At 46.9% G+C, this 25,934-nt stretch overlaps 1 pseudogene; it reads right to left on the bottom strand.

Annotated features, from left to right (window-relative positions):
- Positions 1–288: 288 nt before the first annotated feature.
- Positions 289–25,447, bottom strand: LOC150018697 (CDK5 regulatory subunit-associated protein 2-like; annotated as a pseudogene).
- Positions 25,448–25,934: the final 487 nt, after the last annotated feature.

Here is a 25,934-nt window from a genome sequence, read left to right as displayed (position 1 = left end):
CATCAATCAGTTGCCTCCCTCACACACACCAGCCCGAGACTGAACCTGCAACCTAGGCATGTGCCCTGACTGGGACTCGAACCTGCTCCAGCCAACTGAGCCACACCAGCCAGAGCTAACACCTGAATTCTCAACCTTTGGTTATGTGGTCTCGTCAAGCAACAGGAAGGAATGAGTGAACACCCTCTCTGCACGGGGCTTTTCGCCCCCTTCAATCAGAACCATAACTGGCAGGCTAGGTGAAGGAAGATCAGTTTCCATCGCAACGAGAACAAGGAGGACGAAAAATTTTCTCTCTTTTTAAAAAAAGATTTTATTTATTTATTTTTAGGGAGAGAGGAAGGGAGGGAGAAAGAAAGGAAGACATACATGGATAGGTTGCCTCTCGTACGCCCCCAACCGGGGACCTGGCCTACACCCCAGGTATGTGCCCTGACTGGGAGTCGAACCAGTGACCTTTCAGTTCACAGGCCAGCACTCAATCCACTGAGACATACCAGCCAGGGGAAACATTTCCTTCTGAATGAAAAGGCTCCCCTTCTGCCTTGCATGGAGCGGTGAAGCTGGGGGGCGCGGTGGAGGTTGTGCTGAGGTGAGCAGGCTCCTGGTTGAGCGGTGGAGGGTACAGGGGCTTCTGCCCCTTTCTGTAAGGAGGAAAACCAATCCCTGGTTCCGAGCTGAGGCTTTCTGGGGCCCAGCTCCAGCCCTGCCCTGCCCTGGGAGCTCCATGTCCAACAGTAAATCTTCTACCGGTTTCCTTGTCCTCACGGAACTGTCCGTCGGAGGGAAGCAGCAGACATGACCCTGTGCAAAATGCCACGAATGCCAAGTGCCAGGGCGGCGAGGGGATAGAATGGGGATGGGAACCACACCTGAGCAGGCTCCCCTTGGCATATGGCACTTTAGCTAAGGAATTAGGGGGACAAAGCAAGGGGATGAGGCCAATGCGGGGAGGCCAGAGTGCTGCCAGGTTCCAGGACCAGAGGAGGCTGAGCCCGACAGAGCGGGCAGGGGCCTGGCAGGCTGGGGCCCGGCAGGCAAGAGCCAGGAAGAAACTCAGTGTGAAGCTCGTAAGGAAAAAATCTCACTTGAGGTGTATCAGACATACCTCTTTTTCCTTTGATTTCAATGCCATGGTTAGACCCTGAATGGCTTTATCCCTCTTCGAACTATTTTTCTTTTCCGTAGCAATTTCTCTTTCCTTCTCTCTCAGGTCCTCCTGAAGTGCCTAAATTAGATTAGAAAAAGATTCACTAAAGTGATGTGTTCCAACCAAAATGCATTGTAAATATATCTTTAAGAGCACATTCAAATGCAGTTATTCTATCTTATGCCTGTCAGCCTGTGATTAATGTTTCCAAGTAGAGTCGAACGTAGCGGCATCAGCTCCAAGTCACTGTGTTACCGCTCACAGCAGCAGGACCGGGGGGAAGGAAGGGGATCAGATCAGTTAGAACGATGACAGCTATTCCTACAGGAAGGACTCCAGTGCCTTCTGGAATCTGAATGCAGTCACATCGGTGTCTTTGAAACCACACCAGGTTATTTGGGGGAAACAACAGATCATTAATTTCATTCCTTAATGCTACGAAAGCGAGCAGAGAACTTAGTTTGATGGAGACAGAACATATACATTTATCGTCTGAGTTCATTTCTAAAGATAATCACTGCTGCCTCCCTCCCAGGCTGTCGTGAGGATCAAATGAGATCACGGACGTGCAAGTACTTTCTAAGCTGGCAGGTGCTCTACAAGAGCCAGCTGCCGTGACTAAGGGACTGCGGAGCAATGGCTTTGGAATCAGACTGCAAGTCTGAATCCCTGCTGTACCTCCACCAAGCTACGTGACCTTGGATGAGGGACCTCACTGCTCTGAGCCTCACGGGCCACATCTGCAAGATGGGAAGGCCTGCCTCACGGAGTTATTACAAAGGCTGAGAAACCTTTTCCATAGGGCCTAAAGCTCGACTGGCAGACAGTAGCATTCGATGAGTGACAGCTAATGCCACACAGAATTACCTGCTGCACTCAGAATAAAGCAAGAGCCAAGGATAAATCTTCAACACATTTTTAAGAATTGTATCAACATACCTGGATCCTCTCTTCAAAGCGATTTCTCTCCGTCTGGCGCTCCATTTGTGCAGCCTATGAAAACGCATTAATTGGTGCCCAGAAGGGACCCACAATCCACAGCTTCCCCAGAACCCTAAGAATGAGCACCTCCTTTACTTGTTGTTCCCCTTGCTGTGGAACTCAGGAAAGCAAGTGCCCACTCCTGTCCCACCCAAGTGAAGAAAAATGTGAAGATGAGCAACCCACACAGAGTAAACCAAGGAGCCACTGGACAATGAAAAGGGACAAGGCCGAGGAAGTGAGACAGACGGTTCTGAGGAGCAAGAGACAACGGCTGAGGACAGCCAGCATCTAACTGGTGAGGCCACAGAATTCACTGCTGTGTGCGGGACAGAGGAGGCCCTGCTCCGTAAAGAAGCTGAGACCTTCCATGAGCACCCAGAGTGTCTCCTAAGGAGAACATACCGCACACAGCAGCCACCCAGGCTCCAGCAAGAACGGGACGGTGTGGACTAGGCCTACCTGCACGTCCAGGTCCTGCCCACCCTCTTCCAAAAGCTGGCCGAGGAGGGCACCCAGTGTGGGGAGGGGTCCAGGGAGGCTTTCGGGTCAGTACCAGTAACCCACCTCTTGGAGCCTAGGAAAATATAGCAACTGCTCTGAGCCAAGGCGAGGGGCCGTGATCCCCGCCTCACCCGCGGCCAGGATTAAATGAGGCGGCGCACTGAATCCCTCCGCGGGCTGCCGCCCAAACCAGTGAGTGCCCTGCCCCGCTGCCTCTGAAGTCTCAGACCAGAGATGGCCTTCAGCCTGCCTCTAGCCAGGTAAGTACCATAACGTCATTCCAAGAAAACCCAAAGGATGAAAATAAAGTCTCTGGGCAGCAACAAATTAACACACAGTGCAACAGGCGCGCAGGCATGGACTGTTTCCTTAACCCCCTCCATGAACACAAGGCTGGAAGGGGAAGCATGTGCCGGCGCCTCCGGCAGAGGGAGGCTCTGCTCACTCCTCCGCTGATGGGGGGTGACACTGAGAAGCGAACTGTGGGTGAGCCGTGGGGACTGAAGGGGCATCCCATCTCCCGGAGTCTGGCCTGCTCAGTAAAGTCCCCGCTCCGTGTCCTCCCGCCTCACCTCACTGTCTCTCTCCTTTTCCTCCCTCCGAGCAGCAGAAAGTCCTTGGCGCTCTCCGATGACACGTTCTCATCAGGAGACACCATCTGAGATTTCTCCTCTTGAAGGCACTCAATTAAAGCCTCTTTGCTCTTCAAAGACAGCTTCAAGTCCTCAATCGGTCTAAAAGAGAACAAAATTTAAATTCTAGGCCGTTCTCTTAGCTCAGTGGAGCAGGAGGAGGTAGGAAATGGGGCCATGCATCTTCAAAGTAGACACATCCAATGACTGAACACGAATGAAATCACATTTTGCAAGTCGGAGATTAAGGACCAGAATTCACGTGACCTTAACTGTCCCCTTACCCCCAGCCTCCCAGGCACCAGACTAGGGGTCTGACTGAGTCACAGCCCTGCTCAGACACCCAACAGCCCCACCACCGAGAGCGGTGGATTACTACTTCTTTGGCCAAGAAATCTCCTCTCCTATAAAAATCTGGCACTGAAAGCTAAATAAACATGACCAATAAAGCAGACTATTCTGGTAAATGCAAAAAAAAAAGGACGTCTCTCCAAGGCATCTCAGGTCAAAGGTTAAAATGCACTGTCTTCCGAGATAAAGACCAAACTCCTCCGCAAGGGGGCCCGGCCGAGCTTTCAGGGCCTAGGACAGAAGCCGGGCTGTGCTGCGCCCCCAGACCTTCGCGCACACGCCTCCCTGCACCCCACTCCCACCTCCACCTGATAAACGCCCATAGTCCTGCCAGGCTCAGCTCGGCATTATTCTCCTAGGGGGGCCTTTGCCAACCGACACCCCCGGCGGCCCCTCAGGTAGAGCCGAACACGTCCTTCTCGAGGCCACCAAATTACCTCTATCACCTGTTCTCTGACAACAGCCGCATTATATCGGCTCTCTGAGCCTGCATTTCCTCAGCTATAAAATGGGGATAACTTGCTTATGTGGAATGGAGATAAGCTATTTAAAACGAACCTCCACCGCTCCAGGCATATGGCAGAACTCAACAAATGACAGTTGCTATAATTATTACTTTTCCTTTTAGCACGCGATGATGAGCATTTTGTCGAAGGACCCTACGAAGAGTGTCTCTAGCTGAGCCTAAAAAGCAACGCACTGGGGCGGAAAGAGGACCGGCTCCCAGGGTGAAGGTGAGGAGGGGGCTAAGGGCAGTCAGAGCCCCCGGCGGCGCACTGGAAGGGGACGCATGTGCCGGCGCCCCCTGCAGAGGGAGGCTCTGCTCACTCCTCTGCTGACCGGGGGGGGGGGGGGGGGGGGGGGGGGGGGGGGGGGGGGGGGGGACGACACTGAGAAGCAGACTGTGGGTGAGCCGTGGGGACTGAATCTCCCAGAGTCCGGTCTGCTCGTTAAAGTGCCCCTCCGTGTCCTGTCACCTCACCTCAGTGCATTGGCTGAACATTTGTACCTCCCCAAAAGTGATGGCATTATGGGGGTGGGGGGAGGCTTTGGGAGATGAGGTCATGTGGGTGGAACTCCCATGAATGGGACTGGTATCTTATCAGTGAAGCTCCAGAGATCCCTTGCCCCTTCGCCAGTGGGGACACAATGAGAAAAAGGACCTGAGAGGGGGCCCTCGCCTGACCATGCTGGCACCCTGAACTTGGACTTCCAGCATTCAAAACTGTAAGAAATAAATTTCTGTTGTTTATAAGCGACCCAGAGTGGGGTATTTTGCTATGGCACCAAATGGATTAAGACAACCGGACATGGAGGGAACTGGCAGCACCAGTACAAGGCTCCCAAAACCAGGAAGAGGAGTAAGAGTGCCCTCTAGGGGCTCGGCTCTGAAATCATCACATAATCAACGGGAGAGACAGAAAGTCACCCAACTGTACACTAAAATGGGTGTTGTGTCATGTGCAACTCACACCTTGATAACACTGATTTCTTAGTTACCTTAAAGCAAGTTCTAGCCGGGGACGGACATGAGAGGGGCCGGGGCCACCTCAGGGGGCAGCAGCGCTCGGGCAGGACCATGGCCCCATCCTCCAGCACCTTCCTGGTTTCCAAGAGCATCCAGAAACCCAGGCTCTTACATAAAATTAAGACTTTTAAAAATATTAGCGACTAGTTAAAACTTCAAAAGAAAAAGGAAATCAGATAAAACATATCTGCTGGCCAGACTTGACCTGCAGGGCTCCTCACTGTCAGCTGCCTGGAAGATACAGACTAGCTTTGAAGTCCAATCGAAGGACAACAAGTAGCTAACACATGTACCTTCGAAAAGGGTGGTGAGGGCGCAAAACATCCTTGTGAGGGCGCTGCCCCAAGCCCCGTCAAACTGTGTGGCAGATCTGACGTCACCAGGGCCTGACCGGGGACCCTGTTCCAGTTCTGTGCTGAGCCCTCACCTTCTGTCACTGGCTCAGCTTCCTAAACAGGCCTGCCTTCAGGGAGGAAGCACACAACACCCTCAGCGAGCAGAGCCCCAGAGGGCTCCCTGCTGCCTGAGTCTCTGGGACGTGGCTGGGGTGCACCTACCCCTGCGTCAGACGCATTCGCAGTTCTGACAAGTCAGGCTTCTAAGCGCCTACCCAGCTAGACCTGCGGGAGACCCCAGGAAGACGAAGCCTTTAGCAAGGCCCTGACCAGACAACCCACGTCCACGGACACCCCACCACTTGGACCAGTGATTACTCAATAAGCATTAAGCCTTCCCAAGCTCCCTTTCCCCAAAAGACAAGAATCCAAGTTTCTGCACTTTCCTCTGGAATTACCTAGAAACTGAGCCAGGCTCCACACCACTGCTCATGCCGTTCCCTCGGGGAGGCAAGGCTTCCCCCGCAACCCCATCACGCCTCCTCCCATGAGCCTTCCCTGCGCCACGCCCAAGCAGAGCTGGGCACTCCCTCACTTAGGTCTCAGCACAGAACCCTGTTTGTACCTCTGTCCCCTCTCACACGCGGGGACTCCATAGAAGGAAGACAGTGCTCCTCTCTGCATTGCCCACACCCAACGCAGCCTTGCTCAGTAGCTGGTTCTTGAATGGATCCTTAAATCCTCTAATTCAGGCCTTAATCCATATGCCCAAGTATGTTCTGGACTCCCCTCTTGGATGCCCACAGTCCCTCAATCCAACATGTCCCAGCTGAAAGCTCATCTTCCCAGCCCCTCTGCCCCCAAACATCTTTCTCCCTCTCCCCCCCAAAATTCAGCAAACCGCACTACCATCCCACTATTGCTCACCTGGGTGAGGGGCTATCTCTGCAGCCTTTTCCCTCAGTCTCAAATCCAATCAGCCACCAAGCCCTTCGCGCCAACATGTGATTCTACCTTCTAAAATACATCTCTCTCTTATCCCCTAGTTCTGTCACCTTAATCCTGTCATCATCAAGATTAAGGGAAAAAGAGAAATCAAAATAGTCTTTCCCTTTTCCCTTTGGCTACCAGGAAGCTTACAGCCAAAGCCAAATGCTATACTCAGTATCTGAGTGGAAAATCCCAGCATGAATTTCTATCTACTACCTCTCTCTCTCGGTCCTCAGAATCCTAGTGTCCTTACTGTGGGAACAAGGAGGAAAGGAAGGGGACAGGGAAGAGACAATTCTTCCCCCATGCTGCCAGACAAATGACTGTCAGGTATCGGAGGGACAGAGCCAGACCTGTCTTTCTCTTCCAGGCCCAGAGCCATGTCCATGGTCCCCTCGTGCATCTTCTTCATCTCCAAAAGCTTGTTTTCCAAGCTTAACCGCAGAGCCTTCTCCGTTTCTGTCCCTGCAAAGGCCTTTTCCAGTTCTGCTTGGGCGGCTTTCACATCCTAGAGTTAAATTAAATGCATGTGAGGCAATTTTTCAATACAATTGGGAACACTTTGAAAGGAAATTGGATTAAAATATAAATATTTATGACTTTTTCTCCGGCACATTTCCCCTCCCTGAATTGTACTATACATACATGGGGAGAATCAGTAATAAATACATTTGCCAGCCATCCTTCCTTCTTGTATCCTGAAGAGTAATAGGCATTTCCTATGGAAAAGACTCAACTCTACGAGAACTGTTTTGGTTTTGAAAAATCAGATCAATATTTACAGCTCAATGAGAACAAGGAGAAATGCGCCTCTCAATACCTAAACATACGTAAATCTCAAAGAGTCACCATAATCTCCACACGAATTCATCCCACACCCCACCGCCCCCACTAGCTTTTTTTTAAGATAATGACTACACAATTCTAAAGTACATTTTCTGTATCACCAAAGAGATTTAGGTGGTGAAAAACTCTAGGTTCTTCCGGGGCGCTCACAGAAACCAGCAAGGAAGTTATCTAAATCACGCAGCCAGGGTCTGTGTTAGGGATAAGGGACCTGGGGCTCATGAAAGTAACCTGGGACTACTCAAGCCAACCGCCTCGAATCACATCACAAACACAGAAGTCAAATCATACTGGGTACAAAGCCCAGCTCCCACTTACTTGCTGTGTGACCTTTGGGTAGTCACTTAACCTCCCTGAGCCCCATCTTTCCAATCTACACAACAGGGATAACAACCATTTACCAGAGACTTGTTGTGAGACCTGACAAATGCCTGCTGTATCACAGGGAACTCAGAAAAATGTGGCTTCTTCCCCCCAATCCTTCCCCTCTAGGACCTCCCCCAACACTGTCTCCCAAGAGACTTGTCTGTCAATCATAGTGGTAGCTGGGAAAAATCATGTCCCAATCTTCTGAGACCAAGCAACAAAACCTCTGACTTACTGAGAGCCTACTCGACACCGGGCTTTACAAGAAGCTCTGTTTGTAAATACCCTTGATTCTCACTCAACCCTAACAACTGGCAGACTACCGCAGTTCAGAGTGCAGGCTCTGCAGCCAGACCACCAGCCATTTACTTCCTGTGTCCCCTTAAGCAAGTGACTCAGCCACTCTGTGCGAGGGTCACGTTTTCCTTTTGGTTGTTAAAAGATGACAAAAGCACTTACCTTCTAGGTCTGTTGAGGGGATCACCTAAATCAACGTATGCAAAACGCTGAGAAGGATGCCTCACATACGGTAAGCCCCTGAGAAACCGGTAGTAGCACCGCTGTTATTACAATTACTACAGCAAAGCAGGTAGCACTAGCCTCATTTTACAGAGTAAGAGGCAGGGACTCAGGGAAGGGAACTGCTTTATCTAGGGTGACAAAGCTAGTAAGTGACAGAGCAGGGATTCAACCTAGTACTGCCCATTGTGCGGGCACCTTAAGACAGTGGGAAGCACTTACTGAGAAAAATAAGATGAATGAGCAAGATTAGGTTAAGCGTCTTAAAAGGCTCACAATTATCTTAACTAAAAGTCAGAACCTGGACTCAGAGACCCTTCTTGGACTCTCAGAGGTCCCGGCTCTACCACTCATGACCATGACTCGTTTCCCACCCTCTCTGGGCCCATTTCCTCGTCTATCCGATCAACCTAATATCTACACACCCCCATGAAGCTGACAGAAGGGCTCCAGTGAACATCGTAACTGGAGAAGGACACTGTAAGCTTCAAAATACAGTACAAATATACCCACTCTTTGAATTCAGACGTGCTTTTTGGTGCTATTTCTCCTCATGTCTGCTTAGAAGAATCAGGGTCGCAGATAGAGAAAGCAAGATGAAACAACAGACTCCAAAGATCAAGACATAAGTAACTAATTTATGCAACCTTTTTAACATATTGAACCAGGATTTTCTAACCAAGAAACATCCTGACTCCCATCAGTCATAGGAAGCACCTGAGAATCAGGAAGATGAGGAGCTATACACAGTGCCCCCCGGAAAAGAGGCACTCAATCAACACTGGTGGGACGCTGGGCTGGTGGCATGGAGGCTGGGCGCTGAGGACGCTGGGATGGTGGCAAGGAGGCTGGACGCTGGGGACGCTGGGATGGTGGCATGGAGGCTGGACGCTGGGGACGCTGGGATGGTGGCAAGGAGGCTGGACGCTGGGGACGGGCGGCATGGACACATAATGTCCATGATGGGTGAGTCACTCCCCCTCTCTGGGCCTCGGTGTCCTCTTCAGGGAAAGAAAGGCACTAAACCAGCTAACAAGAGGAGTGGTACAGCGGGAACACGGGGTTTTAGATCAGTCACCCATTTCTATGCAAGATTAAGCTTGGATTGGTTAGCATTTCTCTCCGCACCTCAGTGTCCTCGCCTGTAGGAAAGAGACAATAATGGCCAATTTGCAGGATGTAAGGGTATAAATGCTGTATGTCAAGCACCCAGAATGGGCTGGAACCACGGAGATGCTCAACGAGGATGGCTGTCATGTCTTCAGAAACTCTTGACAGTTTATGAGGAAAAGAACAGAATTCTGCCCACTCCGTTATTAACCCACTGGAAGGAACACGTTCTCCTCGGGGTTTCCAGACTTGCCTCTTCTAAAAGGAATATTCTTTTGGTCAGGAGATCTTCAACCTGCTTCACCTTCTTCTGAGCATCCTCTTTCACCCGCCGAACTTCAGAGCCGCCCCCCTTGGCGAGGCTCTCAGCTGCTTTGCTGCAAAAAGAGGCAAATGAGGGTGACCATCAGGTGGTGACTGCATTCACCCTAAGAAACAAGGAATATTCCTACAGACCTGTTATATTAATTAGTATCTGTAACTCAAAAAACACTGATAATATAATATATAAATGTATCGAATCAACATGTTGTACACCTTAAACTTACACAATGTTATACGTGAATGATGTATCAATAAAAATACATATTATTTAGCCCTGGCTGGGTAGATCAATTTGTTGGAGCATCATCGCTATACACCAGGACTGTGGGGTCAATCTCTGTTCCAAAGGCATATACAAGAAGCAACCGATGAGCCCTGGCCGGTACGGCTCAGCTGGCTGGAGCATTGTCCCATGGCCGAAAGGTTGTGGGTTTGATTCCCAGTCAGGGCACATAGCTAGGTTGTGGGTTCGATCGTCGGTCAGGGCGCATATGGGAGGCAACCGATCAATGTTTTTCTCACATCGACATCTCTCCCCGCACACCCCACCCCTGCCCTTCCTCTCTCTCTAAACTCAATAAACATATCTTCGAGTGAGGATTAAGGAAAAATGTTTAAAAAAATACATACTATTTAAAATAAAGTAAGAATCACCTATAATCTCAGGATAGCTACGCTAACATTTTAGTATACAGCCTTTGAGGCGTTTTCTACAAAAACAGAATCATAGAGTATACGTCTGTGATCTGACTTTATTGCTGAACACAGTATAAACATCCTTTTGTGTCAATAAATATACATTAATATTTAGAGGCTGCAAATTAATTTGCTGTATAAAATGTACTACATTAAATCGACTCCTATTTTTAAAACATTTAGATTGCTTCTGACTTTACACATTCCTCTGATGATAGTGATGAAGCTCTGGGAATAGTGGTCAGCAGTAAGTGTTCCACAACTGTCAGTTTTATTGTTTATTACTATAAGCAACGTTATGCTGAAAGCATCCCCGTGGGTATACTATCCAGTGCTTTCCTTAGGGTCAATCCTAGAAAGAGAATTACTGGTTCAAAGTGTAAACACTCTTAAGATTTTTTTGACAATTATTGCCAAATTTCCCACCAGGAAACTTCCAATAAAGTACACCTCCACCGGGGGTAGGAACGGCAGAGAGCTGGTCTGACAAACCAAAGTACAGGGAAAAGAATGAAACAAAACTGAATCTGAGGAGTCATGGGACTGCATGCCTCGTCTTCTGCCGGCTGGAGGGGAAGCATTTTAGCTACAGTCCGCCTAGGTGGGCACCAGCTGGCACTGAGGGCGAGAGGAGAGGAGAGGGGCGAGCAGCCCACACCCCGTGCTACAGAAACATAAAATGCAGAGTCCTGCTGCTGTGGCACCATGGAGCACGCCCCCCGCCTCACAAGCCGCGGGGGGAGGGCACACCCACATCAGACGCAGGACCAAACCACTGACGCCTTCCACTCTGGTCCTCCCCAGAAGAAGAACAGGGTCGGATATGCATTTGTGAGACGTACCCAGAGCAGGTCTCATCGGTTTCTGAAATGACTGCGGGTTTCCTAAAGGCAGAATAATATAAAGGAAATGGCTCCACCTAAAGCTGGTTTCTCAGAGAAACTGCAACAGAACACATCTATTCACCAGCAGCCTCCCAAGCCCTACTTGAGGGGTGTGTAAGACTTTCCCAACCAAGATATGTGATCGGACACGCACATGTACAGGCCATGTGAATTTGGGACTGAGAACAAGAGACAGTCAAGAGGGCCATCCTTGCTGCCCAAGCCTCAAACATGAATTGCCTGCAAATAAAGACTTTATTCTTCTCGTGTCTCCTTTCACCATGAGCCTTCCGAAGGCCCCAGGGCCGTGACATCACTGTAATGGGATTCAATGTGAACAGCTGGAAAGAAAGAACATAGGCTCTGAAGCTGAACAGATCCGCTTCCAAATTCTCACTGTTTTGTCCTCAGTGTGACTCCGGGTGAATTACCTCTGAGACCTCAGTTTCCTCTTGGGAAAAATGAGGCGGTGACCTCTTGGAATGAACATGCTAAGACACGTGGTGGTCACAGCACAGGGCTCCTTCCTCTCCGATCCGAGTGCTGCACGGCAGCCTGTTGCCGCCAAGGCCGGCGCAGTGCCTGCCCCGCTGAGATGCCTGGAGCGGCCTCCTTCTGCCCCCGGCTGGTGTCTGCGCTGAGAAAGGGTCATCCGCTGGCCAGAACTGAGGCCACCACGGCCACTTCCTGAGTAATGCCATGAAACGTCCTGAGCCCACTCCCTCAGCTCATTTCCTGACCAATACTGTCTGGAGTTCACAGATTCCCGATCATTTCTGTCACTTCGCAAGAGGGCATGCTATATGGCTGCAAGAATGCTGGACTGGACGCTTTTCCTTCCTGAGCTTTGGATCCAGAATTTTCCAGTCTTGAGCTTCCTCAAACCACCACAAAGGTTTTAGCCCCAGGGTTTTCTAGAGCCTCCTCTAGAAAAGGCTCACTCCCTCAATTAACCCACCCCACGCCCCACCCCAGCCAGCGAGGGCAAATACACCAGCCCCTCCTGTCCGCCCAGATCAGACCTTGGTGTTTTACAGTCAGCCTCCTGTACTTTGTCAAGCGGCCGACTACAATTTTTAACAAGTACTGGCATTATTCAGTTTGCTCGCATTTTAGTTATACCAATAAAATATACTCCCAATAATAAATGTTCCAACTTTTCATTTATCATCTTTGTATGTTACAGTTACTGTAGCAATAAAATTTACACTCAGCAGTACAGTGCAATTTTCCTCTACTAATGGAATTATTATTTTTGTTTGTGTTTTAAAGCTACAGAAATAAAATTTACTCCCAACAATATGTCTGCTTTTGTTTTTAATGTCCCCTTATGGTAACTGACAAATAGAACAATGGACTGTCAACGAGCATATAGGTTTACTTCACAGCAAGGCAGAGTGGGTTCCTGAACCAGACCAGCTCCAGATCTGTTACCAGCCTGAACGAGTTCCCCGCTCCTCTGAGCCTCAGTTTCCTCGTCACTTAAATGGGAATTGTGGCTGCCTCAAATAACTGCTGTAAAAGCAAATGCGATATAGCATGTCGAGTGCCAGGGACAGGCTTAGAGGCTAAGACGCTTCTCCAAAAATGTAAGTACCCTCATAGGACAGGGCTCCTTCCTCTCTGATCCGAGTGCTGCATGCCAGCCTGTTGTTCCCAAGGAGACAGACAGCAAGACCTAAGGAGAGGAAAGGCTGAGAGAAACTGGTCTCATCCAGCTTTCCACCCAATGCAAAAATGAACCTTCTGTAAACACCCCTCTCGCTGCTCTTCCTAACCATAAACATTTCCTCTTGATTCTTTCCATTCTAATTATAGTTCTTCAGGGAAAAGCCGACCACCCAAAACAGAAACAACCACAGAACTCAAAAAGGAAGTGGAGGGCATTAACAAAAAGATACTTTTCCATCAACAGGTACGCACCACACACACACCGCGAGGTGCCGAGCAGTGAGAGGTAAAGGGAACGGCACGCTGAGCAGGTCAGCGGAAGACGGCGTGCATGTCCTACGGCAGGTCACCCACACAAGGGCTCTGTGGAGCAGGAACAGCTGAGCAGCTCTAGGGCTCGGAGGCCACAGTCCTGCCTATTGCTAGAGCCAGCCCAGAGCCCCTGCCCTTTCCACCGGCCCTGAACCCCACTAAGGAAGAGGCCCTTGGCTGAGATGTACGGTCACTCTGAAGAAATGAGAAACACGCATGGAAGTAAAAAAAGAAGATGAAACCTCGTGCTGGACCAGAAGTCACAAACTTGAGCTCTTATCCCAGCTATGATCTTTCTGGCTGAGCGGTTCTAGTCACGGCCCTTCCCTTCTCCAAACAGAAATTCCCTCCTCTCTCAAATGAGGTCTGCCTCAAGGTCTGAAGACCCCTCGAGATAATGATGGACTGCAAAAAGATGCTAAGTGTTTTATGAACTGGAGAGCGCTGTGCACAAACGGGACCGTCATTACATGCCAGAGAAGCTGGTGAAAGTGGGCTGAGGCAGCCACGTGTGGCCCCGCAGGAGGCCTTCTGCAGGGTGGACAACAGGGCCTGCGGGGGGGCGCGCTGTCAGGGCCAAGGCAGAGCGTTTCAGTGTCTGTGAGCTGTGTTTGCGGTAGAAAGTCGGCGGAGAGAAAGCTGGGGCAGCTAAGTCACTGTGAGCATTCTTAAACACAGCTCAGGACCTTGACCCCCAACCTACCCTTGACAGCTCCCTGCCCATCCATCACTTAGCGCTGTTGATCCCGCTTCCTCGGTGTCTTTCCAATCCACCTATCCATCTCTTGTCACTCATCCGTCACCGACTACTGCGCTAGCCTCCTAACTGGTCCCCCTGCTTCTACGCCTGCTCCCTCTACAAAACATGTCCCATTCAGCGTCGACTGACCTTTTAGAAAACAAAACTGATTGTGTCAGTTCCTTAAAACCCGTGACTACTTTCTCTCTGATCTCGGGATAAAGACCAAAATCTCTGATGAGGCCTCCAGACCCTGCAAGGCAAGGCCCCCTGGACTTCTCCCCTGCCCTCAGTCCCGCACGCTCCTCTCCCCTTCAACACTTCTCTCCGCCCTTTCACTGCTTGGTCCCTCCCGACCCCCCAGATCTCACCTCCGATGCTACGTCCTCAGGCCATTCCCTGCTGGGGACCCACATTACACACCCATTCCCACGGCTCCCTGTTTCTCTCACCGCTCTCCTCCCAACTTCACTGATATACACATTCTTGAAGCGCTTCATCCTCATCGCTCCCACTGGAACGCAAGCCCCACGTGCCTGCTTGGCTCAGCACTGCATCCCCAGGAGCAGGGTCCGGTGCAGCACAGAACAGTGGTTTAATAAGTATTTTCTCAATAAACTGACCAGCAAGATCAGACCAAAAGGGTCTTGAACACTAGTTGCGGCGGTTCAGAGAATCTATGCAGACAAACATGTGCACAGGCCCCCAAAGCACCCAGCCCCGTGTGCTGTCCTGCGTGCACAGAGCCTTGGTGAGTCTGGGTTTCCCTGTGCGCACGCCTGACTGAAAGCGGTCCGGGTCCAGATCTGCAGCAGGCAGGGCGCCGAGCATGAGCGGGACCGAGCGCGACCACTGACTGCCGGGGCTTGGTAAAGGAGGTCTGACTCCTCGCCCAGGGAATGATGAATGATGTGCTTCTGAAAAAGGAAAAGGAAACTACAGCAACAAGAACAAAAACGTGTCTTCCCCGTTTATTCACTCATTCATTCACTCACTCAGAACATGCCACGCGTGCCAGGTCAAGCGAGGCCTGGGAACCTGCCGTCCGCTCAAGGCTACAGCAGTCGGCCTTCCGGCTGCCGGCCCTGTGGCAGTAAAAGGAGCCACATGGCCCGGCCCAGAGTGCAGCTGCGCCCTAAGCGGAAGACTCCGCGCTCCCGGCTCCACGTCCCGCAGGAACTCTGCTGCCGTGACAGACGAAGCATTTCCACATAAGCTTTCAGCTGGATCCTTGGCGAGTCCACCCTGGGCAGTTTTCTGCCACGCTCACCAACTGAAACTCAGCACACTTGGTACCCCACTGTCCCCACAAACTATCACTGCACCTCCATTACACTTGGCTCCTAGGATGAGTTGTCACCAGTCTCTGATCAGCTCTTAAAGTAAGGAAATATCTGTTTTCAAAAATCCTCCATGTGTAGCATGAGTAATTACATAATAAATGTTTATGAATGAACGAATGAACGAGCAATTGAGTCATAGGTTATATTCTCTGAACTGTGCTTGTTGTTCAATAAATACTTAATTAATTAAAATAATAGTCTTCAAATGTTCTTTAAGCAAAACAGAGAGAAAAACAAGCTACTCTGACTGAAGCCCCATCCTCTGCCTCACCTGCCGCAGGAGTCCCTCAGGTCCCCTTTATGCCCCCAGGACTTCTACAGCGGTGAGTGAGCTAATGATATACTTAAAAAATATGAACGGATCTCACTAATGTATCGCTGAGGAAAGGGACCAGACCCAAAAGCATAGTGTAGGATTCCATTTCTACCACGGGCAGAACTAAGCAATGGCGATACTGCTAGTTAGCAAAGTGGCCGTCTTTGTGGGAGGAGGGTAAGTTCTGGGAGCACAAAGGGGACTTCCTGGGGGCTGGTGATGTGCTGGTTCCTGGTCGGGATGGTGGTCCCATGGGTGTCTCTGCTGAGAGAAAATTCATCCTGCTGTACGTGTAAGAGCTGTTCATTTTCCTATAAACTTTAAAAGTTGGTTGAAAAATAATGATATATAAACAAAGCCTCCTTGGGGTCCCCCGAGCCCAGCTGGGGAACAAGAGGCTTAGGAAGCACGAGGCTCTGTTTCACTGACCCACGCAGCCGCCACAGGGGGGCCCTGGGCGACCCCCGAGCATGTGACAGGATGACGGGTACTCACGAGGCTTTGATGAGCAGCCGCGCTCTCTCCTGGAGCTCACGCTTCAGACTTTCCACTTCCACCTTGAGCTCGATATTCTTCCAGACGAGGTTAGGGAAGAAAAGAAACAGTGTAAAACTACAGGCCATACTGTGCCTACAGTGGGGAAACCATCTTCAGAGTGGACTGATCACACCACGCTTGTAATAGGCAGCCGTCAGACTCCAAACCTCATTAGCCTCAGGGCACAGGGAAAAGGGAATTTCCAAACCCTGGTGGTCTCAAAAGAAAGCCCCAGATTTCACAAGACTTGGAACAATTATGTAAATTTTGTAAGCTTCGAACAGCCAGAGCATTCAAACACCAAGGCATAAATGTCATATGAGAAAGGCCGATTTAAAAATTGTTTGCCCTCCACCAAGCAAATTTACAAGCAATTCTGCAGTTTGCTTTTACCAGTCCAAGGCAATTAACTTCTGGTTGTTTACCATCATACGTGTGCTGGTTGTGGCAGTGGAAACGCTTTACAGCTTCAAAAAAGAAAACATGTGGGTGCATAACTGGAGGCCTCGTCACTGCCTGCCTCATTTCAGTGGGAGATTCCAGGGTTCTCACCAAAGAGCCGCAGCTGCACGGACAAGCTGGCTATTAGGGACACCGCTGCGTTCTCCAACCAAATGCCTTCCTTGTAACTGACCAGAAGGAAGGGAGTCGCACGTGGCCTGGGGCTCACGATTCACATGCGAATCCAAAGACAAGAGTCTTCAGCAAGCGGCTCCCAACGTGAGACAGTGGGCCGGTGGCTGGCTTCTCAAACCAGTCCATAAATGTAGCCCAGACAGTGTTAGATGAATTCACGGAGTGGAAACGGGTCTGGTTGAAAAGTTTTCAGAGAACTGCTCTAATTCCAGGTTCTCTTTGAAATCTTGCTCCTGTTTTAATAATTCATGCCAAGTTTACATTCTACTCCATAATACATGAATATCGTTTTAAATCAAAATAACATTTCCAGTAAAATTTACAGTCTCGGAGGATATGCCTCCCTCCTTTCAGCCAAGCAGCTCTGGGGGATCCCCAGGCTGAGAAGTCAGCCAGAAAGGAAAGGTCATGGGCTTCGGACCAGGAGGACATGGGTTCAAATCCTGCCTCCACTCTTCACGAAATGGAAACCATAGTAAATCAGTAGACGCTCATTTATTCATTCCCTCTCTTCACAGACATTTACCGTCCCTGTGACGTGCCAAGCACTGGGCTGAGCACCGAGGACACAGGTAAACAAGGCAGACACAGGCTCTGCCTTCAAGCGAACACTGAACAGAAAACTGGAAGTGTAGGCCTGTAACTGTCCTCAGAAGCACAAGTGCAGGAGGTGAGAAAGCGACGTTTCTCCTTCCAGATCCCCCAAGTGGCAAAAGAAAATCATAAAGTCCACCCAACGGGGGGGATTTCAGGACTAAGTGAACTAAAGAACATGTTATTGTCTTCAACGTCAAACAACAGGAACTAAAGAAGTCACTTATGCGGCAGGACTTTTTCCTAGAAGGAAATGATCTTTGCATAAAGGACACCGAGTGACAGTGCACCATGCCTTCAATGGCGGTTTTGTGAAAATGACAGGAACAGCGTTCGAACTGTGGATTCCTTTCCAGCTCTCACAAGAGCAAAGAGCTACGTAGGAGCTGATTTCAGAGATTCTGAGTGCTCTGCTTTCTGAGGCACCAGCTGGCACTCCAGCCGAGCAAATTTAGTAGAACAGAGAGCTAACATGTCCGCTAGACTATTCTTCGCAAGCCCAACACCTCAAGTTATAAACTTAAATATATGACAATCATAATTTCTTAACCAAAAATCAAAACACCTTATTAGCATAAAATAGAATATCGGTACTAAAAAAATAAATAAATAAAGACGCTTTAACCCACTACTAAGGAAAGATATCCAAGATATTATTAAGGAAAACTGCAAGTTACAGAACAGAACATACTTCCATTGATATAAAAAGGGGGCTTATACACATATATATTCACATACACACTTGCCTGCATATGCATAAAACTTCTCTGCCTGAGGAACCAGTAATCTGGTTAGACCTAAGGGACTAGGAGACAAAAGTGTTTTCAGTGTACACCTTTTACGCTTTTTGAACTCTGAATCATGTGTAGCTATATAAAAACTTAAACTGAAATAAAAGTGCGACGAAGTCGGGTCAGCTAATCAGACAACGGAAAAGAGTAGCTGAAACAGCGTGGTACAATGAGACAGGCAGGCCTGGGCTCCAACGCACCTCACACAGTGGCTAGGACATCAAGCAAGTTACTGATGCCCCCTGAGCTTCAGGCTCCTCTCCTGCAAGTGAGCTCATCGCTGCTGCAAAGGGCCATCTTGAAAAGTAAAATAAGGCGCTGATGTGCAAAGGCCCAGGACAGCGCCTGACACAAAGAAGGCAATTCACATGCTCTGGTTTCCTATCACTTAGAAGTGCTGAGATAGATGATAACTATACTTACAAATAAAATGTTTTAGGCTGTTGTTTTTTCTTTTATCGCCACTTCCTTCCAGAAAAGGGGATGTCCTCATTGTCTTCCCACCCCCACAACAAAGAAAAAAAATTGTGTCTTGCGGGACAAGGGAGCTTTTCAACTCTTGAAAAGGCTCAAAGTACAGTACAGAACAATCTCTCTTCAAGACAAGTCCATTTAAGTTCATTCACTGAAACTCAAGCAGAGTTCTTTTTCCTCCTTCAAAAGTTTCCACTGGTGCAAACTTCAGACGAGAAAACAATGGACTAATTCCCAGGCCAAGGGCTAATCTACTGGAGCAAGCCAAGAAATAGGTGCTGAAATATTGTTTGTACTCATGTCTTTTCAAGAAAGCCAAGTTCTTTTTCAAGTTTCAGAACCAAGGTTTGTTTTCAGGCAGAAGCCTCCAGGCCAAGACTTTCAGCTGGAAACAAACCTTTTTCCTGACAGTTATAAGCAAGTATATAAAACCCACGGAAGAACCACAGCACAGGAACACGGACAGTCCTAACTTTGGGCTGCCCGCGGAAGCCTCAATCGGACAATGGTAACTGTCCAGCACTGACTGCGTGCTGGGACTTTTCATCTGTCATCTCATTTTAATCCACACTAATGACCCTATGACGGAGGGATTATTATCACTGCCCTCTGGAGCAAGCCCAGCTGAGCTGAAGTGACTTGCCTACAGTTACACAAATTAGTGGGTAACAATAAGTTTCAATTCCAAAGACATTCTTCCATTTCACTGTCTTTGTCTAAATATGGATAAGTTTAAAAAGCCAACTGAAATATAGCAAATCAGAAGTCCAATTTTAAGAAGAGAAAAAGGATCCCTTAAAATTAATCTTGTATCTCTTTACTTAATACTAAGGTCATCTTATTGTCTTTATACTCCCCATAATCAATGCAAATTAAATGAAAGCAGCTCTATCTATCCATGCTCACTCTGAGAGCAAATATTAATCACGTTTCTGCTTGGAGCACCATGAGAAAAGACATCAGGGATGGCAGCAAGAAGGGGGGCCACTTACAGTTTTATAGATGTGCTCCGTGGGGCCATCGAGTTCCTGTTGCATTCTTTCCTCAAGGAAACAGATGCGAAGCTTTAGGTTAAAGTCTTCTTTCTTCAATTCAGTGATTTGCTGGAAAATAAGCACAGGTGGTTATCAAAAAAGAGTAAAAATCTAAGGGATGTTACGTACATTAATTCTCATAGCTTCCAGGGCTACAAATGGATTCAAATGTTAAACACTAGAGAGAGCTTGCCTGTGCGACAATTGTGCCAGCCCAGAATTAAGTGGTTCCCTCTAAACAAATTTAGGACCATGTGAGCATCAGAATGAATAATGACCAAGAGAAGGAAGAACTCAAGACTTCACATTGATAATAAGGAAAGAAAGAAAGTAAAAAGAGAAAGGAACCCCTTCTTTACAAAAGAAACCCAGTTAATAAACACAGAAGAATGACAGGAACAGGAAGCCACCATCACACAACCACTACAGGAACGACTGCCTCGGGGAGGACTCATCAACGCTAAAAGAATCAGATGGAAGATCCCTGGACAACATGATATTCACACAATCTCAAGACATCACCCCAGAGGTGGTTTATTAATAACAAAAGGAAAAGGTATATTGAAAAGTCAGAAACCTAGCAGGCATCACATTAATCAAGAACACACACAGTTAGTTGTCCGTTGGTACTCACATGGGATGGGTTCCAGGAACCCCCAAGGAAACCAAAATCAGTAGATGCTCTAGCCCCTTACATAAAATGGTGTAGTATTTGACTATATTCTATACTTTCGAAAATATTTTCTAAGGAAATACATCCATGGTTGGTCAAATCCAGATGCTAAAGATGTAAATAGAGAGGGTTGACTGTATTTAATATCGCCCTGGTGGGACAAAGTGGCATCTTGTGCCTCCTGAAATAACTCACTGCAAGTAAACAATTTCACTTAAAATACTTCTGCCCACAACCTTTAACCTGAACCTAATCCAAAGTTGCCAATCAGACACATCCAAATAAAAGGACTTTCTGCAAAATAACAGACCTGTACTCTTCAAAAATCTTAATGACAATCTGAAGTCAAAACTGACTGAGGAATTATTCTAAATAAATGGAAGTACTTGAGGGATGACAACTAAGTGCAATGAAATCATACAGTGCATCTTGAATATTTTTTTAAAAAGCTATGTGGGAATTAACTGGGGAAATCTGAATAACAACTTTATATTAGACAATAGTATTATGATTCTGTAGCAGAATATCCTAAGTGAGAGCTACATGGTGCAGTACTTACGGGTGCTGTCAAAATGTCTGCAACTAACTCTCTAATGAGTGAGGAGGAAGGAGTCTACCAAAAAACTATTAGAACTAATAAATGAAATCAGTAAATTTGCAGGATACAAAATTAATATTCAGAAATCTGTTGTGTTTCTATACACAAATAATAAACTATCGGAAAAAGACATGAGGAAAACAACACCATTTACAATTGCATCAAAAAGAGTAAAATACTTAGGAATAAATTCAGGCAAGGAGGCAAAAGACTTGTACTCTGAAAGCTGAGCAAAACACAAATAAATGGAAGGCTATACCATGCTCATGGATTTGGAAGAATTAATGTCCTATAAAGGTCCACACCAAAAGCAATCTACAGATTTAATGCAATCCCTATCAAAATACCCATGGCGTTTTTCACAGAACTAGAACAAAGAACCTAAAATTTATATGGAACCACAAAAGACCCTGAATAATCAAAACAATCTTGAGAAAGGAGAACGAAGTTGGAGGTATCATCCTCCCTGATTTCAAATTATACTATAAAGTTATAGTAATCAAAACTGTCTGGTACCAGCACAAAAGCAGACACACAGATCAAAGGAACAGAACAGAGAGCCCAGAAATAAACCCACGCTTATATGGTCAATTTATCTATGACAAAGGAGGCAAGGTAAAATTATACAACTTTTAGAAGAATACATAGGGGGAAACCTTTGGAACCTAGGGCTCAGCAGAGTTTTTAAATGTAACACTGAAGGCATCATCCATTAAAAAAAATTTTTTTAACAATAAATTGGGCTTCAACAAAATTTAAAACTTTAGCTCTCAAAAACAGTGTTAAGAGAATAAAAAAGCAAACTACACACTAGGAGAAACATTTGCAAATCACATACCCAATACAGAAACTGTAGCTGGAACACATAAATAACTCTCAAAATGTAAGAAAATAACAAAACTAAAAAAATAAAATAAAAAAGCAAGATTTTAAAAGAAACTTCACAGTAGAAGATACACAGGATAAATAAGCACAAGAAAAGATTTTCAACACCTTTAGCCATTAGGAAAATGCAAATTAAAACCATTTATGCACCTCCTAGAATAGCTTAACAAATTTTAAATTGATAATACCAAGTGCTAATGAGAATGTGAAGCAAATGGCATTATCACACTCTGCTGCTGGTGAGAATGCAACATGGCACCACCACTCTGGATAACAGTTTGACAGTTTCTTACCCAAAACACTACACTTACCATATGACTTAGCAATTCCACTCCTAGGTAATTACCCTAAAGAAATGAAAACCCATGTTCACACAAAAGCCTGTATGTGAGTGCTTACTGCAGCTTCCTTAACGATTACCAAAATATGAAAAGAACCCAAGTGCCCTTCAAAGGATGAAAGAATAAACAGTGTTCATCCATATGATGGAATAATACTCAGCTACTGCGATACACACAACATGAATTTATTTCAAAGACATTACACTGAGGAACAGAAGCTAGCCTCAAAAGACTACATACTCTATGATTCCATTTATGGGACATCTGGAAAAAGGAAAATCACAGGGACGAAGGACAGAGCATAGCTACCAGATGTCTGGGGTAAAGAGAGGGTTTGACCACAAAGACACAACACATGGGGGCATTCTGGCAGTATGGAGCTGTTCTATAATCTGATTGTGATGTTGGTCATAACCTAGAACAGTATAGACATATTTAAAAAATTATAACTACATATACATGTATATACGTATGTTTATATACATGTGTGTGTAAATATATATATCTTGATTATGACAGGTCACAAGAGAGTATACATTTGCCAAAACTCACCCAACACTTAAAATTGGTAAATTTCACTTTATGTAAATTATATCTCAATAAAGTTGAATTTAAAATAACTAAAATGAAATACAGTAAAATATTAATAGCTGCATTTGAATACTAGTACATCCCGACACATATATACCCACTGGGTTTTTTTCAGCATTTAAAAAAATAATGGGTAATAGCATATAGTACTCTATTTAATAAGCATACTTTTATGACTGGATAAAAGAACATGATAAGCAGATATTACATTATGTTTTCAAACTGTCTGCCCTTGGCCCTCTTGTTAACAATTTTGTGACTAACAAGAACAGCACAAGAAACAATTGGGAGGTTCACTAAAGCCTCCTTTTGAATGTTTTAAGGAAACAGCACATAAAACATTCATTCAAACAAAAAAACGTCTGCCCTGCCAGCTGCAGCCTATAAAGAGGAACTTTATTCTGTTACTCAGCTACCAATAAAATATTTATGGAGCTTGCTTAAAATGCCCACGCTATACACACTGCTAAAATTCTTCACAACACTTGAAAGAATATTTGTCCTATTTATAGGTAAAGACATTTTCTTTAAAAATAAGAGAAAGGTAATAAGCCCTCAGAAGGTCACTGAGAATGCCAGACAGGCCCAAAAGCAACACAGACCCATCTTCCCAACAACGCCGGTCTAGGTCTCTGCTTACTACCACTTCCCTCATCGAGTTCTCTCTGAAAGCCCCAACGGGCTGGACTGGCAGCCCTTCTAAATGTTTCCATACCACGTCCACTTTCTTCATCCTGGCCGTTAACACACGGCATTGTACCAGCCGGGGATGGCCTTGCTACCCAAACCATCTCTAAGACATCGGGAACCATATCTTCTTGTGCATTCTAGTCTAACACGTAAGGGACAGTTACTAAATACCCAACAGCTGGACGGGTGAACAAATCCATGTAAGAATTTCCCAAAGGCCATACGATGCAAGGAGGCATCAGTCAGACAGATCCGGTTCTTATCACACCACTGTTGTTGCTCCCCCGCCCCTGGACTAGAACTCCCCGCCACGGCCACAGAGCGCGGCACGTCATCAGGCTCCCACCCGCCTCTCGGTCTCATCCTCGACATCCTCTCCCTTGCTCACAAGGTTGCAGCCTCACTGGCCTCCTTGCTGGTCCTCAGATGGGCCCAGCCCCTATCTGTCTGCATCGCCTTTCCTGCAGCACTTGCCAGGGTGGCTCGGTCTCCTCCTTTCCATCTCAACTCAAACATCACCGACTCAAAGAGGCCCTTGCCAACTATCGAACCTAAAGTGGCCCCCATCTCTACCACCTCCACCGAGTCACGCTCTAACACGTAACTCTTATTGTCTTGCTAGAACTTTCCACGATCTGGATTCACCTTATTCACTGACATGTTCATTATTTATTATGTTTATTATATGAAAATAATCCACTTTTTGATGGCATGGGCCTTACCAACTCATGGCCCTGATGTTTTAGCACAGTACCTAGAACATAGTGTTAATCAACATTTGTTAAATGAATGAACAAGTTAATAAATAAATATAGTCCAGACTACCTTACTAGCTGTATGACTTTAGTCAAGTTCATTTTCCCGTATGCGTGTTCCTGTATCTATAAAAATAGGATTATAATAACTATTTCAGAGAGCTATTATAAGGATTAGAATAAATTAATCTGAATGTTTAGTACTGTGCCTAGCACAGCATAAGAACTTAAAACATAATCATATCCTTCTCATTTGAATTTCTCCCTTTAAGAGAATAAGCTCAAAAAAATTTTTAAACTTGAGCTGGAAAAACTGAAAACAGTAGGAACAAATATCTCAAAATGGAGAACCCACCAAACAGGACTCAGAAACCTAATGCTCAAAAGTAAGCCCCTGGCTGCTGTGGCTCAGTGGATTAAGCATCGGCCTGCGAGCCAAGTGTTGCTGGTTCGATTCCCAGTCAGGGCACATGACTAGGTTGCACATCAGGTCCCCAGTTGGGGGCGCGAGTGAGAGGCAACCACACAGTGACGTTTCTCTCCCTTTCTCCTTTCCCCTCTCTCTAAAAATAAAATAAACAAACAAATTATTAAAAAAAAAAAAAAAAAAAAAAAAAAAGCAAGCCAGTGCAAGGGCTGCACTTGGCACATCCCAGCCTTCGGAACCCAAGTGTTACTGTGGAACTGCAACCCCCCGCAAAGGGAACCATCCATGCTCAGGTCCTGTTTTAGCCAAAAAGGGAAGAAAAATAAAAATCAACATGAAAAAAAAATCCAGGCAACTCCAACCAGGCCCACCTTAACTAAGCAAGGCACCTCAGTCTGGTGAGCGGTTCCAAAGGCTTGCAAGAGCCCGGGCCTCCAACGCTGAGGCTCACCCGCCACATGACCTTCTGCTTCAAGGCAGCAAGGGCTAGCAGCAAGGCCCTGGGGCCAGCAGGAGGGACCGAACTCCCAATGCTGCCACCGGTGAGCCGTGTGACCTTGGGAAAATTATTTCACATCTCTGTTGGCTCCGCTATAAAGTGCGGATAAAGATCCACTACCTCCCAGGGGCGTGGTGACGAGCAAAGGCGCGAAAGCACTGGCGGAGCCCGGCATCAGCGGGCAGGGAGCAAAGGCCGGCTTTCAAAAGGAACTCATGTCCCCCGCAGCCCTCTGGAGGCAGATCTTCGGGTCACCGCCCATTTTTCATCCTCTCTGAAAACCCCAAAACCGTTAGACAGCTCACCTGAACATCGCAAAACCCATGAACGCTTGCTGCCCAGAGTCCACCTCAGGCAAACAGCGCCGCACGTACGGTGACTCTGCCAGCAGCAGCTGAGTAGGGTCAGTAAAACGAGGAGGACGCTTGGGAGTTCATTTCTGATTCCAATACTGCCTCCGGTGTCCCCAAGTCATCAAGAAAACTGTTCCTAGGCAAACGTCTATTTATTAACAACCAGTACTGTAGCAGTAAGAGAATTTTAAAGCTGAACCCCAAACAATATTTGGAATATAATGAAATCAACTTATGAAATCAACTCTTGTTATATTCTTTGCAGCTTTCACTCATATACATTTTTTTTATAAAAGTATAAAATAAGTGAATTTGGATATTCCATTGCTTTCCCCTGGTATCTTAAATTGTTGTTGCAGAATTACACATAATTATCACTTAAAATGACTGCCCTCAACTCTATCAAACTGACTCACTATCAATTACCTCACATTTCCCTACTGAGCATCTATGCAGCCA

This window comes from Furipterus horrens, unplaced genomic scaffold, assembly GCF_987537825.1.
Source record: "Furipterus horrens unplaced genomic scaffold, mFurHor1.1.pri manual_scaffold_2, whole genome shotgun sequence".
In the NCBI taxonomy this organism is placed as follows: Eukaryota; Metazoa; Chordata; class Mammalia; order Chiroptera; family Furipteridae; genus Furipterus; species Furipterus horrens.
The sequence above is the reverse complement of the archived record's forward strand: the minus strand, read 5'-3'. Positions and strand labels throughout refer to the sequence as shown.